We start from the raw sequence: 16,031 nt of genomic DNA, 5'->3' as shown, positions 1-16,031 counted from the left end.
ATTTGACTCTTCCTGATCCCATTTGAATTTTCTTGGCAAAGATAATGGAGCGGTTTGCCATTTCCTTCTCCAGCTCATTTTGCAGTTGAGGAAACTGAGGCAAACAGAGTGAAGTAACTTGCCCACGGTTACACAGGCAGTAAGTGTCTAAAGCTGGATTTGAACTCAGGAAGGTGAGTCTTCCCTGGTGCTGTATGTACTGCTCAATCTAGCTGTGTGCCTGTCATGTACCAGGAACTGGGCTTGGTGATGAGGAAAATTCTCACCACTTCAATGACTAGAAAATTGAACCCTGAAGATTAAAATGAAACTATTTTAATATGTAAGCAAGTTCAATCTGATAAAAAAAAAATTTCCTCTCTTTTTTATTTTTTAGTTTACATCATTCATTTCCACAAGATTTTGAGTTACAAATTATCTCCCCAATTTTCCCTACCCACCACCCCCAAATAGCAGTCCCACTGAATATCCCCTCCCCCAATCTGCTCTCTCCCATATCTTCCCCCATTCCCCCTTCAACTTTCCAGTAGGGCACGGTGGATCTCTAGGCCCCAGTGCCTGTATGTCTCATTTCCCAGTTACATGTAAAATATTAACAATAATATGTATATATACTTTTAAACATTTGATTTCAAAACTTTGGATTCCAGATTCTTTCCCTTCCTCCTTTGTCACCTACCTTCACTGGGAAGAAAAGCAATTCAATATAGGTTATACATGAATAGCTATACAACACATTTCTATAGTGGATATATTGTGGAAGACTGACTATATTTCCCTCTATCCTATCCCACCCCCCACTTGTTCTATTCTCTACTTTGATCCTTTCCCTTTTTAAAAGTGTGTACTTCCAATTTCCCTCCACCCCAGCCTGTCCTGCCTTCCATTATCCCCGCCCCCTCTCTTCCCCTTCCCTTCTACTCTCCTGTAGGATGAGATACCCAATTTAGTGTGTATGTCATTCCCTCCCTAAGCCAAATTCAATGAGAATAAGGTTGACTCATTCCCTTTTGCCTTCTTGTTCTTCCCCTCCATTGTAACAATTTTCCTTTGCCTCTTCTATATGAGATAATTTACCCCATTCTGTCTCTCCTCATCTCCTTCTCATTATATTCCTCTCTTACCTCTTAATTTCACCTTTTAAGTATCATCCCTTCCTATTCAATTGTTCCTGTGCCCTCTGTCTATGTATACCTGTAGATATATATACACACACTCACATATGTATTCATAGGGCATATACCCTACTATATAGACATATATGTATATATACATATACACATATATACATATATATATACATACACACATATAAACATTTCTATTCCCTTCAACTATTCTCACACTGAGAAAAGTTCCATAAGTTATAATTATAATTTTTCCATGTAGGAATATAAGTAGTTCAACTTTGATAAGTTCCTTATGATTTCTTTTCCCCATTTATCTTCTCAAGCTTCTCTTGTTCTTGTATCTGAATGTCAGATTTTCTATTCAACTCTGTTTTTTTTTCATCAAGAATGCTTGAAAGTCCTCTATTCCACTGAATGACCATATTTCCCCTGTAACATGATACTCAGTTTTTCTGGGTAGGTGATTCTTGGTTTTAATCCCAGCTCCTTTGACCTCCAGAAATATCATATTCTACGTCCTTCTGTTCCTCAGTGTAGAAGCTGCCAGGTCCTGAGTTATCCTGATTGTGTTTCCACAATATTGAAATTGTTTTTTCCTGGCTGCTTGTAATATTTTCTCCTTGATCTGGGAACTCTGGAACCTGGCTATAGATTCCTATGAGTTTTCTTTTTTGGATCTTTTTTAGGAGGTATTCGGTGGACTCTTTCAACCTCTATTTTGCCCTCTGGTTCTAACATATCAGAGCAATTTTCCTTGAGAATTTCTTGAAGGATGATTTCTAGGTTCTTTTTTTTATCATGGCTTTCAGGTAGTCCAATAATTTTTAAATTATCTCTCCTGGATCTATTTTCCAGGTCAGTGGTTTTTCCAATGAGATATTTCACATTGCCTTCTATTTTTTAATTTGTTTGGATCTGTTTAACAGCATCTTGATTTCTCATAAAGTCATTAGCTTCCATTTGCTCCAAGCTAATTCTGAAGGAATGATTCTCTTCAGTTAGCTTTTGAGATTCTTTTTCCATCTGGCAAATTTGGCTTTTTAATGCATTTTTCTCCTCGTTGGCTTTTTGAGCCTCTTTTGCCACCTGAGTTAGTCTATTTTTTAAGGTGTTATTTTCTTCAGTCAGGTTGTTGACTTTCTTTTGCTGATTTTCTTGCATCATTCTCATTTCCCTTCCCAATTTTTCCTCCACCTCTCTCATTTGATTTTCAAAATCCTTTTTAAGCTCTTCTGTGGCCTGTAACCAGCTCATATTTTTCTTGGAAGCTTTTGGTGCAGGAGTTCTGACTTCACTATCTTCTTCCTGTTCCATGCTTTGATCCTTTTTGTCCTCAAAATAGGAGTGTAAAGTTGGGTTGCTCTGTTTGCTTTGCTTCCTTTGCCTGCTCATGTTGCCACTCAATTACTTGACTTTTGGGCTTTTTGCCACAGTAGAACTCTGCTACCAGAAATGGGAGCTTTATCCCAAATGCTAGGGTTTTTTCAGCTGCTGAAGGTATTAGTTGGGTGCCCTCACTGAAGCCTCCACATGCTTTGGCAAACTAGCCATACACCCCAGGACCTCCACCCTGGACTGCAATCCAGATCCAAGCAGGTTAAAGCAAGAGTAATTATTCCTCAGACTGGTTTGCTTGGTTTCCCTACACTTTACAGACCAGGAGCTGAAACTGCCATGTGGTGGTGGCTGCACAGCTGTAGTGCCTCAGCTGCTTCTCGCTCCAGGGGCAAAGGCTGGATCGCACTCTGAATTCACAGGTCACAAAGTCCATACTGTACTATCCTCTCACTTTGTCCTTGGCATCTATGGGTTGATAATTCTGGAAACCATCACAGCTGCTGGTGATCTGAAGTCCCTCCAGCCAGTGGCTGGTCAGACCACCCTGGGGCTAAGACCTCCGGCTCAAGAGGGGCTGGGCTTGGCTCCCAGAGTGATGTGCTGGCTGTTTGCTGTGGGCCTGCCAGGAGTCCTCAGCAGGAGGTTAGCTTCTCTGTGTCATTTTGTGGGTTTTGTAGCTCCAAAGTTTGTCTAGAGTAATTTTTTACATGAATTGGGGGAGGTGGGAGCTTGAGTTGTGGGGAAGTCCTGTTTCTACTCTGCCATCGTGACTCCACCCCCCTCAAAATTATTTTTTCTAAGTTTTTTTGCCTTTCTTTTGAGCTCTGTCTTCTTAAACTGAGTCTGTTTCTCTAGGCAGTTCAAAGTTTAGAGAAAATCCCTGGTATGAAAATTTAGTCCATCATTTATAGCTTTAGAGAATTGCTGGGGGGAGGGGAGAAGAAGACTGGTCTACTGAAAGATCAAATGGTGTGATTCAGGGCCAAACAGCTAGGCTGTGCCAGAGGCAGAATTTGACATCTTCTGACTCCATGCCCATCTCTTTTGTCATTATGCCACTGCCTGCTTTTCTTCTGCAAATTTTTAAAATGAAAGAATATCAAGGATTCATTAACCTCCTGAAGGAATAGTTTTAGGCTTCACAAAAGCAATCCCTGCCTTATGTATAAAAAGTACTATTCAGTACTAATGATTAACACCTTATCCTACATAGTTGGTCACTATAGCTTATAACATTTAAAGTCTACATATACCTCCAGTGCTATTCTATACAAGAAAGTACATTCTTTTTTTTTTTTGGAGTAAAAATTGTTGGCTGAATTTTTTCCACAGCTTTTTACATTTTTGCCTAAAATGTACTTACTGTATGTTTCTATAATATAACATTTGTTACAGTTTAAACCTAGGGATGCCAAAAACTGTTGCAGTGGGGTCTTTGCTCACCCAAAAATCGTTGAGGTTTCATGATGTGTTGTGGTGAAACATCACAAAGAATTCAGAATCAGACCACCTTTAATCCAGGCATAGGAGTTTATTGAGATTGATGCCTCTCGTGAAGTAGGCTAAGTTCCAAGAGGAGCCAGCAACTTCAGAGAAAGATGGATTTTTATAGGGTAAAGTTAGTGATAACACAATCAAAATTTACATAGAATATAGGAATATGATTCATATTTTTAAAAAGGCAAAAGGGGTTTGTTAAGGGATTAGGTAATGGAGGAGGGGTCCCATCTATGGTTTGGTTGTCAAACATTCTGATCATGCTGCCCTCCAGTTGGCTAGCTATTGTGGTCTTGTCTCATCAAGATAGATAGTTAGGTATTATGGTCCTGTCTTGGGCTACATGGTTGATATTATTGTGGTTGCATACAAGAACACACCTGTTTCTGTGGGAATGGGTTTGTGGGCAGTGACAAGGTAGAGGGAATAGCTGGCTTCCCAACACATGGACACACCTGCTATTCCTGTAGAAACTAAGAGTTCAGGGACACACTTATTATTCCAGTGAGCAGTGAGGCATATATGAAGAAGTTAGGACATTGACAGAAGGGCTAGGTACAGTGGGGCCTATAATGAAGTTAGAATATTGGAGGTGGGAGCAGCTTTCTTAGGATTCCATCAACATTTTTTAGGAGAGGGAAGTAAAGTGGTCAATAACAAAAGGAAATTTAGGCAAATTCTTAAAGTACTTTATTTTTGGAAACTAACAGAAATATGACTAATTTTATATTGCTGGAAAAAAGGTACATGTTTAGACATATTAATGAAAGTCTATACTATTGCATACATTATACGTAAATTGTGCCATAGAATATTAAAATCATTTTATTTATCAATTCCTTTGGTATTAATGATTTCCTTGCTTTAGACCAAAAAACAAAACAAAACAAAACCCAAACCCAAACCAACAACAACCCAAAACTCAATAAAAATAAAGTGAAAAAAAAGTAGGTTTCAGTCTGTGTTGCATTCAGATACCATCAGTTCTTTCTCTGGGGATAGATAGTCTTACATCACTATATTGCTAAGAATAGCTAAGTCATTCATAGCTAATCATCTTGCAATATTGCTGTTACTTTGTACACAATTCATTGCACTTTACACCAGCTCATGTATGTCTTTTCAGGTTTTTCTGAGAGGATCCTGTTCATCATTTCTTCCAGCATGATAATATTCCATCACAATCACAGCACAATTTGTTCAGCCACTCTGCAACTGATGAGCATACCTTCAATTTCCAATTCTTTGTCACCAGAAAAGTTCTGCTATAAATATTTTTGTACTTATGTGTCCTTTTCCTTTTTGCTTTTTTTCTCTTTTTGGATACAGACCCAGTAGTGGCATTGCTAGGTCAAGGTGTATGCATGGTTTTAGAGCCCTTTGGGCATAGTTCCAAATTGCTCTGAAGAATGGTTGAATCAGTTCACAACTCTACCAACAGTGCATTAGTGTCTCATTTTTCCCATATCCCCTCCAACACTGGTGTAATAGTAATGGAATATAAAGATCCCCCTGTATTGGCTTGGTTTTTGGTGTTAAAACCCAGAGCTTGTTAATCCCACTTGTGGGATGGACTTGTTGATGTGAAAAGAGAGGGCTGGACTGGGAGGAGCTGGTGACATAAATTTGGAGAGACACAAGAGAGAGGCAGAAGAATTTTTTGGAAGCAGCATCGTGGTGGCAGAGAGAGACTGAGAGGATTGCTGAGGGCCACTTTGAATTGCCCAGGACTTTGAGAGCTGCCACCCGGAGCTGCCAAGGACTGAGGAGACATGGCTGTTATGCTGGTACTTTGTCTGTTTTGATGTTGTTTTGCCAGATTTGTCCACTGGTGAAGGACAGTCCTGTTGTTGCAGAAGTTTGGGAACCTTGCTGTTGGTTCAGAGGTACTGAGACTGTTCTGCAGACAGAGAGTGAATACTGTCCACTGGTGAAGGACAGTGCTGTTGTTGCAGAAGTCTTAGAAACTTGCTGTTGGTTCAGAAGCCCTGAAGAAGGATTTTCTTGTTGTATGTTTACAGAAATCCTGGAAGGGGGTTTTGCTAATGTTTTCAGGGGTCCTAGGACTGTTCTGCAGACAGAGAATGAATTAATGAAGAGATTGGCAATGTATCTATCTTGTGGCCTTGCTAAGCTTTGTCTCCCCAGGAACAAAGATTGCTGAGAACTTGCCTCTTGTCAAGATGAAGAAAAGACCTTCATTTGGGTATTAAGTGCTGTGCTTAAACTTGTTGTAACTCTGGGGTAGATTCAATTGTGATCCAGGGGTGGGGAACTTTTTACCTTTTGGTGTTCTATGATTGAACAAATGAATGTACTTTACTTATGATTGGAAACTAATCTCCATTTGAGAAGAGGGGCTTTGTGATGGACTAAATTGAATGTACAGCCTAGGGGTGGAGTAGTATTTAGAAGAGGGACTTTGTGATTGATTAAATGAATGTAATGTCCTGGGGTGGGTTAGTACTTGATTAACTCAGGTAGTACTTGGAGATTATTGAATCACACTTAGTAAATGCTGTATTTTGAATGATGTCATATTTTGATCTTCTCTATTCTTAATTTTTCACTGAATAAAATGGAGAGCACCTATGCTGGTATTTTGAACCTTGGTAAGTTGCCTTTGCTTGGCATTACATTACAACTGGCCATTTTCCTTTTCTGTTCTATTAGCTAATCTAAAAGCTATGAAGTAGTATCTCAGAATTGTTTTCATTTTCATTTCTCCCATCAATAGTGAGTCAGAACATTTTTTCATATGACTATAGATAGCTTTGATTATTTCATCTGAAAATTATTCATAACTTTTGATCATTTATCAATTTGGGACTGGCTCTTATTTTTTTATAAAATTGACAGTTTTCATTTGAGAAATGAGGTCTTAATCAGAGAAACTTGCTTCAAAAAAATTTTTCCCAGTTACTATTGTTAAATGTAGTTGGTGGGGGGGGGGTAGAGTCAAGATGGAGGAGTAGAAACAGGACCTCTGAGCAGCTCTGGGTCTCACCACCTCCAATCCATGTAAAAGGGGACTCTGAACAAACTTTGGAGCTCCAGAACCCACAAAATGACACAAAGAAGCTAACCTTCTGAGGACAGCCCGGCAGGCCTGGCAGTTATCGGCCAGCACAGTGCTCTGGGAGCCGAGCCCAGCTCCACACTGAGGCTTTAGCCCCAGGGTGGGCCTGACCATCTGCCTGCCAGAGGGACTCCAGATCACCAGCAGCTGTGGCTGTTTCCAGAATTGTCAACACATAGATGCTAAGGACAAAGTGAGAGGTCAGTGCATCAGTGCAGTGTGGACTTTGGGACCCAGTAATTGGGAGTGCGTAGACTTTTAGCCCCAGGGCGAGAAGCTGCTGAGGGCTGCGGCACAGCCCCTGCCATGTGGCAGCTTCAGCTCGTGGCCTGCAGAGTGTAGGGGGACCAAGCACCAGTCTGAGGGGGAAAAGGCTCTTGCTTTAACCTGCTTGGATCTGGATTGCTGTCTAGGGTGGAGGTGCTGGGGTGTGTGACCAGCTTCCCAGAGCAAGTGGAGGCTTCAGAGAGGGCACCCAACTAATACCTCCAGCAGCTGAGAAAACCCCAGCATTTGGTATGAAGCTCCCCTGTCTGGTGGCAGAGTCCTACTGTGGCAAAAAGCCCAAAAGTCAAGTAATTGAGTGGCAACATGACCAGGCAAAGGAAGCAAAGCAAACAGAAGAATCCAACATTAGACTCCTATTTTGGGGACAAAAGGGATCAAAGCATGGAACAGGAGGAAGACAGTGAAATCAGAACTCCTGCACCAAAAGCTTCAAAGGAAAATATGAGCTGGTTGCAGCCCATAGAGGACTTTAAGAAGCAGATAGGAGAAGTGGAGGAAAAATTGGGAAGAGAAATGAGAATGATCCAAGAAAATTATGAAATGAGAGTCAACAGCCTGAATGAGGAAAATAACTCCTTAAAAACACTAACTCAAATGTTAAAAGAGGCTCAAAAAGGCAACAAGGAGAAGAATGCCTTAAAAAGCCAAATTTGCCAGATGGAAAAAGAATCTCAAAAGCTCACTGAGGAGAATCATTGCTTCAGAATTAGATTGGAGCAAATGGAAGCTAATGACTTTATGAGAAATCAAGATGCTGTTAAACAGATCCAAACAAATGAAAGAATAGAAGGCAATGTGAAATATCTCATGGGCAAAACCACCGACCTGGAAAATAGATCCAGGAGAGAGAATTTTAAAATTATTGGACTATCTGAAAGCCATGATCAAAGTAAGAACCTAGAAATCATCCTCCAGGAAGTTCTCAAGGAAAACTAAATGTAGTTCCCTCCGTCCTATTCCCCCCTTGCCTGGTTATTTTATTCTCTGTCCCTTCTTACCCTGTCCCTCTTCAAAAGTGTTTTGCTTCTGACTACCGGCTCCCCCAATCTGACCTCCCTTCTATCATGGCACCCTCCCCTTCTCATATCTTCTTTGTCTCCTCCTTTCCTGTAGGGCAAGATGTGTTTGTGTGTTATTCCCTCTTTAAACCAATTCTAGTGAGAGTAAGGTTCACTTACTCCCCTCAACACCCCCTTCTTCCCTTCCAATGTAAAAGCTTTTTCTTGCCTCTTTTATTGTGAAATAATTTACCCCATTTTACTTCTCCCTTTCCCTTTCTCCCAGTACATTCCTCTCTCCCTCCTTAATTTTATTTTCATTGATAGCATCCCTTCATATTCAACTCACACCTGTGCCCTCACCTATATATAATCTTTCTAATTACCACGATAATGAGAAATTTCTTATGAGTTACAAATATCATCTTCCCATGTGTAAACAATTTATCCTTGTTAAGTCCTTAATGATTTCCCTTTCCTGTTTACCTTTTTATATTTCTCTTTAGTCTTTTATTTGAAAGTCAAATTTTCTATTCAGCTCTGGTCTTTTCATCAAGAATGCTTGAAATTCCCTTATTTAATTGAATATCCACTTTTTTTCCCTGAAGAATTGTACTCAGTTTTGTGGTGTAGGTGATTTTTGGTTGTAATATTAGTTCATTTGCCCTTCAGAATATCATATTCTAAGACCTCTGATCCTGTAATGTATGAGTTGTTAAATCTTGTGTCATCCAGACTGTGGCTGTACAATACTTGAATTATTTCTTTCTGGCTGCTTACAATATTTTCTCTTTGACCTGGGAGTATAGTATTTGGCTATAATATTCCTGGGAGTTTTCAATTTGGGACCTATTCAGGATGTGACTGGTAGATTCTTTCAATTTCATTTTGCTCCCCTAGTCTAGAATATCAGGTAAGTCTTCCATCATAATTTCTTGAAAGATGATATCTAGGCTCTTTGTTTATCCTGGTTTTCAGGTAATCCAATGATTTTTAGATTATGTCTCCTGGATCTATTTTCCAGGTCACTTGTTTTTCCCATGAGATATTTCACAGTTTCTTCTATTTTTTCATTCCTTTGGTTTTGTTTTATTGTTTCTTGATTTCTCATAAAGTCATGGGCTTCAATTTGCTCAATTCTAATTTTTATCAGTGAGCTTTTGTACCCCCTTTTCCATTTGTCCAATTCTACTTTTTAAGGAGTTTTTTTTTTCCTTCAGTGAATTTCTGTGCCTCTTTCTCCATTTGGCCAATTCTGCTTTTCAGGACAATTAGAGATGAACTGAGGCCTCTAGTGGTTGATACTTAAAGCCTTTATAGGGGTAGCCAAGTGGCGCAGTGAGTAAGAGCGCCAGCCCTGGAGTCGGGAGACCCGGGATTGGTTCCGGCCTCAGATACTTAGCACCCACATAAAAGAACTGGCCGTGTAACCTTGAGCAAGTTACTTAACCCCAATTGCTTAAAAAAAATAAAAAAAAATAAAGCCTTTCTAGCTTGATAAGACTCAATTGGCATAGAATTCAAGGGTTACTTCCATACCACAGTGAGATAGACGAGTAGTATTTTAGTAGAAGAACAGGTAATAAATACCTTTTTAGAACATTTAGGCCACCTAAGTGCCACCATCTTTGCCAAGGCATCTGTTATTGCAAGGATCATTGAATTCATTTCTGGGTTAGACTACAGGTCATCTGGAAGTACTCTACATTGCAGTTAACAATCCTGATCATCACCAGACTCCTTGCTCCATTCTGCCAATGCCATCATGCTTCCAATGTGAATAGGAGCTCCTCCTAGTTTGGTTCATTTGTTCAACTTTCAAGAGATGTAGGCATGAGAATAGGAAGAATGAGTTTAAACTCAGCTGAGAGAGGATAACCCCTTTCATGCTATTGGAGGCATTCATAATAAATGGATCTTGGTATAAAGGATGGCTAGGTACCCCTTTGCAATCTTCCTGCTTTTGTTCCTTTGTGCAGGCTACTTATAAACTTGCTTAATATACTAACTAGAAGGGGGCAGAGGTCAGAAGGACCAGAACATGAAACAATTTTAACACACTTAACCTGAATTGAATTTCAATTTAATTTAAGAAACATTTATTAAATGACTCCTGTGTTTTAGATACTATGTTGGATTCTGGAAATACAGAGAGAAAAATAAAAAGTCTTTGTTCTTACAAACTACATTCCACCAGGGAAAAGGGTGCAAACTATGTCTACCTAATAACAAAAATCTCAGTTTTGCAAGAATTTTATTTCATTGGAAGATGTTGTGTTTGGCTTTTTATTTAAACTCTAATACTCCAACAAAGCTATGATATCATCCATGTGGGTATTCCCTCCAATAATTTAGATTGCCATCAATCCTAAACCTTCCTTATCAATGTCTTTTTGTGGGTTTATCATTGATTGGGGCACCCAACACACTGAATTAATTCACCAATGGAGCACACAAGCTATTCATCATTTATTTCCCACTGCCATATAACCATAACCATGTTTTTTGGGGTCATACATTGATTTGATGACATCCTTTACACTTCCTCACATTCTTTGACACCTTCTTATGAGGGTATAGTCTTCTTACACCCACTCTGTACTTTTTCCATTGCCTTTTGTGTGGATTTCATCTCTATTTTTTTTTTTTTTCAGAAAACAGTGTCGAGAATTACAGACATACATGACCAGAAGGATACTGATATTTGGGCAGTGGCATATAAACAATATAGTAAAAATAGATACAAGATTAGAGGTGTCCTGCAGCCAATTCAAACAGGCTCATGAAAGCTTATCAGTTAATTTTTTAGTGTGATCATTTATAACCTTGAAAATTGACAAATGTTAAAACCAGGGCTTGATTTTTATTTTGTTGATTGTCTAGGCTTGAGAAGGTAATGGTCAAAATGTCGACAATGCTGATTAAACTGAAAAGTATGCCATGATACAGTTAGGTTTCTTTTCTTCTTTCTGAAAGGCAGTTGTTAAACATTTACCAGCATACCCTTCTATAAAACCATTTAAGAATTAAGACATTTCATTGTGTGTCAGATGGGGAGCATTTCAGGGAGGGGCTGCCAATGAAAAGGATATCAGAGCTGTCAGGCAGGAAAAGCATGCTTTAGGCTGAAGGGTAATTGTGGGCAAAAGAGTATAGTTAGAGGCCATCTAAGTGAGTGAAAGCAAAACTAAATGAAAGGAAATGAGAATGTTTTGGGAGTGAGATGGAAATGCTAGAAGCTGTCAAAGGGGCAGAATTATAAAACTTTAGAATTTCAAGGAACCTCAGAAATAGGGGTATACTGTTAATTGTTTAACAACTGACTCAGGGGAGAAAAGAATGCAGGACATACTTTTAAATTTGATCTGCATAATTAAGATGTCTCTATTGTTTTCTTAAGTATGGATAACCAACAAAATGATGAATCTAGCCCTCATTTATAGTATTTGTTGACTTCCAAGGTATAAATGTTCACACTAGTTTGAGATGGCTCCAGCACAGATTTTCTTAGAGACCATTTAGGCTCTAAAAGACCATTTTATGGAGAAGAATATTGAAGCTCTAGAAAGGGGAAGGAACTTGCTCAAGGTCACAGAGTGAATTCCTGTCAGAATGTGATAGGCAGAGTTCATGATGGAGCATGACTGTTGAATCCTAGAATTTCAGAGTTGGAAGCAACCTCAGGCGCCATCTAGCTTAACCATATCTGACCAAGAATTTTCTCTACAACATTCCCAAAAGGGATCATTTAGCTTTTGTGTGAAGACTTCCAGTTATAAGGAACCTTCTGCTGCCCTAAACAACTTTGAGAGAGTGCTACTTGGTGGAATTTCCCCCCTTACTTTGGGTCTCAATTTGTCTTTCTGCAACTTTTATCTACTATTCCAAGTATCACCCTCTGGAGTCAAATAAAACAAATTTAATACCTCTTCTGCTTCACAACAACTCCCCAAATATTTAACTATGCTCTCAGGACTGTTTGTTATATTTCTTCTCACCTTTCCTCCCCACTTCCCATCCACTCCTACACAAAAAAATAAAAAATTAAAACTCGGCACTCTCTTCATTAGAAAGAGAGGAGAATCAAGAGGAGTTGTGTGCACAATAACAAAAAAGGATAAATATTCCCTAGATTGGGAACTTGTTTACTGAGGGAGCAACTTCCTGTTTGGAAGTTGTGCATCAGATTTTCCACAATCAAGGAAACAAGGGGGCAGGAAATGCTGCAATTGCTTCCAATAGCTCTAATAGGACCATTGACCTTTCTCTCCCCCTGAGGTAGAGTACATAAGCAAGGAAAGGTCAAACTTCTAGGCTAAGGTTTTGTAATAGACTCATTTATCATACTGCTGTTATAGAATTGTTTGGGAAGGAAGAAGAAATGGTGAACTTGATAAGATTTATGTGTGACTGAACCAGGAACCTTTGGGATTGAGATGTCTCAGAGTAGACCTCCTTGAGTTTCTCTGTTACATTGCGTTTTGTGTATCTCTGAGGAGATTTTATCTTTCAGGCTGGGCTAAGAACTGCTTGAGGTCTTAGACATAGGGAACATTAAAGCATTGGGCAGTAATGATTCCTTGTTGTAAGGTCATATTTAATGACACATTTTGGAGTCCTTCTAGGTTCTCTTGCAGGTACCTTTGTTGGAAATTGTGGTTCTCTGACACATAGAAGAAAAGGAACACAAAGGTTAACAAGTAATACAATTTGTCTCTTTTGATTTAGACATGGGAAGAAACAAATAGGAGAAGAGATACACATACACACATATATGTGTGTGCATGTGTGTGTGTATACACATATATGTATAAATTTTTTTAAGTCAGTCTCCGAAGCAGAATAATCTTCAATAATAGTTTAAGATGAGCTATATTAATGAAATGAGATGGATAAAAGAAAGATGAATGGAACAGTGATAATAGTCAACAGAGATAAAATTCAGCTCTTAATTTTTCATCTGTTTTCTCTACCAAGGAGAATAATCTTCACACTAGAGAAACCAAAACAAAACAGTTAATAGAATAGAAACCCAAAATAAGATAATGAGAGAGTATACAAGATTCTAGAATATATTATTAAAAAGGTCATTAGTGAACCTCTGAAGAAAAAACAAAGAGCCACATGGCTTTCACAAGAATATCATGGTTTTATGAAATCAGGTTAGATTAACCCCGTATCTTTTTTTAAGGATACTGGACTGGTAGAGCAAGAAAGCTATGGATCTAATTTACCTAGATTTTCAGAAACCATTTGATAGCAGTCTCAGACTATTATAGACAAGATAGAGAGATTTGAACTAGATGATAGTACAGGCAGATGGAATTCAGAACTGGTTAAATGACTTGTGCTGTTTCAAATTTTTATCACTAATTTTAACATAGACATAGATGAAATGCTCATCTGATTTCCAGAATGTTTTGAAATGTTGGGATGTGAATGGGTTGGGTAGAACTTAACATTATATGATAGTGAAAATCCAAAAAAGTTTCCCACAGGATAGAATGCTGGATCAAATCTAATATGATACTATTTAATAGGGAGAAATATGAAGTACGTGGGTTTCCAAAATAAATCAACTGCAGAAGATAAGATGGTAGATTAGTCACTTTTTCCAAACTTCTTCAAATCTTCAGCAAGGCAAGTAAGAAAAAAGATAGATGAAACTAATTGAGATTTAAGATGGATGAGACAAGTTGATTGTAAATTATTTTAATTTTTAAAAATAATATAATTACTCACAAAAAGTTGTATTTGGGTACTTGGGATAAAGTACAGACACAAATAATTTTTAAGAACCAAGGCTGAAAATTCTAACAATTATGTGGAGATTATGAAGTAACTTGAGAGTGTGATGTTTGTATTTATTTTTATTAGAGCTAAGGGACAGTTATCTCTCTCAGGGGTGGGTTGGCTTTCTTTCTGGAGAAAAAGGTGAAGAGACATAAACAGGGGTTCTTAATCTGGGACCCTTAGACTCTTCAGACTTCAGGGGTTGGTGAATTTAGAGGGAAAAATGATAACTTTTTCACTAACCTCTAAAACTAAAATCAGGCATTCTCTGAAAATTAAAAAAAAAAAACATTCATGAACCTCATCAGTCTGCCCAAGGGGTCCATAACTCAAGAAAGTCACTAGATGGTCTCCAAATTGTTAGGGAGGATGAAACATTCCAAAAAGAAACAAGAAAAGCTTCAATGTGGGGGGGGGGAGGAAGGGTTCTGAGGTAGAACAGGAGAAATTTGACCTTTGCCTGGATGATAAAGAATTTCAGATTATTAGAGGAGAAAGGAATGAAAAGAGAAACCTAATAATCCAAATTCAAAAACAGATCTGAGGTTTTTCCTAAAGAAAAGAGAGTTGGGTACTCCAAGGAAGGAACAGCTTCTTGTCCTCCCAAGAAAGATTTAGTAAAACACCAAAAATGATCAGGACAGAAAAAGAGCAGAGTAGTGGGCATTAGAGATTTTCTAATTAAGGATACTGAGGCAGCTGTTTGTTGACTTGATAGCAACAATTAGGAGGTCTTGTCTTCCTGGGGCAGATATCCAAGATATAAACAGAGAACTTTACAAAATTTTACCCTATAGAAAACAACCATCTGCTTCTGGTGATACATATAAACACAAGTTACTTTCCAGAAAGAACATATAAAGTATTACCAATAATTATAAAGTCTTAGGCAAGAAACCAAAGCCCACCACAGCATAGGTTGCATTTACCTCACTTTCAAACTTTGAAGGCAAAAGATGTAGAAGAGAAAAAAAATCATTTGAGAAATAGCTACAACAGGGGTATCTGAGAATGGGATTTGAATTTCTGGTTCATGGTTTATGATACAAGTTTAAGGAATTCCTGGCCAAAAACTGCTAACAATACATTTGTCAGGTGTCTTGAAAATCTAATCAATAAGATTTAAACTAAAAATGAAGAGGGAAGAAGAGTAGCTTATGTATATACCCCAAGTTACATACTATGTTTATAGTATATAAATATAGAATATATGCTATGTTTATATTATATACTTTCTATACCATACTATATAAACATTTTTCAGTGCTCCCAAAATGATCTGATCCAGGAAAAGTATAAATATATATGGTATATACTATCTATCTATATATATAGTATGTATTATAGCATATAATATACTACCTAGAATATAACAAGTTTTATACTAGGAAGTAGCCACAAAGAAGGAAGAAAAGAAGCAGAAACACCCAAAATTCATAGGAAACAATAATCTAAGAAAGGAATAAAATTCATTACCTCAATGTCTATACACATGTGCCCAAAGTTTAGTCAAGAAACATGAGGAACAAAATATCTTAACATTTGTCCTTATAGGCAATAAGATAAAACATACAACTGAATTTTGGCTCTAGATGGACATATTTTGTTCAAAAAGAAACTGGGTAGATGAAGGGAGAGGATGGTATAGTATTAAAGTAGGTATACTCATGTAAGGAAATTCAGGAACTAGAGGAAGGGAAGCTTGATGGAGAATATTTGTGTGGAAGTCAAAGGAAAGGGAAACAGAAGATATGTTTTTTATTATGGCATGTGAGATAGCACCTGGACAGAAAGAGGAAAGAGGTAATGAGTGTGGCAAGCATTGCAATTTGGCACTGAAACATGTGATATAGAAAGTAACAATATCACCTAATTAAGTGATAGCCAACTTCAATTATCCAGATTATC

The sequence above is a fragment of the Petaurus breviceps genome, unplaced genomic scaffold (assembly GCF_028583685.1).
Source record: "Petaurus breviceps papuanus isolate PSGF00001 unplaced genomic scaffold, PetGlider_PUasm1.0 188, whole genome shotgun sequence".
Lineage (NCBI taxonomy): Eukaryota > Metazoa > Chordata > Mammalia > Diprotodontia > Petauridae > Petaurus > Petaurus breviceps.
The sequence above is the reverse complement of the archived record's forward strand: the minus strand, read 5'-3'. Positions refer to the sequence as shown.